The sequence below is a fragment of the Aplysia californica genome, unplaced genomic scaffold (assembly GCF_000002075.1).
Source record: "Aplysia californica isolate F4 #8 unplaced genomic scaffold, AplCal3.0 scaffold00143, whole genome shotgun sequence".
NCBI lineage: Eukaryota > Metazoa > Mollusca > Gastropoda > Aplysiida > Aplysiidae > Aplysia > Aplysia californica.
In genome coordinates, this window is record NW_004797413.1 from 1,394,275 (window position 1) to 1,395,652 (window position 1,378).

Sequence of the window (1,378 nt, forward strand, 5' to 3'; positions counted from 1 at the left end):
GAGGAGGAGGAGGAGGAGGAGGAGGAGGAGGAGGAAGACAAGAAAGAATAACTGCATTACAACGGACAGACGAAGGTGGAAGATGAATAATAATTGAAGGGGCAAAAAAGTATAGCGTCTGAAAGAAAAACTTCCAAGGACCGAAGAGGAAGACGATGAATAACCATTTGAAGGGGTCAAAACTATACGGCACGGTGTGAGTCACATTTTCCGAAAAGAAAAATAGGGTAGTGCAACGCGCATAAATCCACCTGAATTATACTTTTTTTTAAATTTGTTTTTTCGAAACATCCCCAATGTGTCTTCGTTAGACCTTTCTTTTTTACGGCCCCTTCAATTTCTTGGACAGACAGAAAAAAGAGAAAGAAGAACAGATTCCTCGAGGAGGACACATAAGTGTCTTGAACAAACGGAGAGAAGGAAAAAGTATCTTCAATAAACAGACGGACGGAGAGAAGGAAGAATGACTTTCTTGGGGTATGCGGAGAGAGAAAAGGAAGGACAACGTTCTTGAACAGAAAGAAGACAAGAAGAAAAAACATTTTGGGGACAGATGAAGGAAAAAAAGAGGAAAAATATTATTGTACTGACAGAAAAAGGGATGAATAAAAAGCATAAATTTATTAGATAGACAGAGAGAGAGAAAGAAGAAGAACTTCATAAGACAGACGGATGGTAAAGGAGGAAGAACACATTTTTTAGATACATAAAGGAAGAGAGACAAGAATATCTTTTTGTATAGGCAAAGTGAAAGAATAAAAAAATATATTTCCTGGATAGGCAGGGGAGAGGAAGAAGGATATATTTCTTGGATAGACGGAGTGAGATAAGGAAGAATAGCTCTCTTGAATAAATGGATGGGAGAGGAAAAGAATGAGGGATGAATACCTTTCCTGGACAGACATGGGAAAAGAATGGACAACAGCATTCGTTCGGGATCACGGAGAGATGGGATGGAGAAAGCAAGTTGTGTTGGGTATAGGAATATGTGGAAGGAGGGGGGCGGAGCAATCAGAAAGGATGAGTAGAGGTTGAGAATGCTGCCACAAGGCAAACTAAATCATGGAGTGACAGAAAGAAACAGGAAACAAAAGCGAAGATTCCTGGATAAGAGGAGGACGGGTCGTGTCCACATTTCTGTTAAAGATGACTGAAGGGAAGAACAAATGATGACTGGGAGACGAAAATGGGGCAACATTCCATTCTGTGAGAGCCAGGCTGAGAGAGAATGAGTGTGTGTGTGTGTGTGTGTGTGTGTGTGTGTGTGTGTGTGTGTGTTTGTGTGTGTGTGTGTGTGTATGTGTGTGTAAGTGCGAATATAGGCGTGTGTAAACATATTGTATGTGTGTGAGTGAGTGTGTGCGTGTGTATGCATATA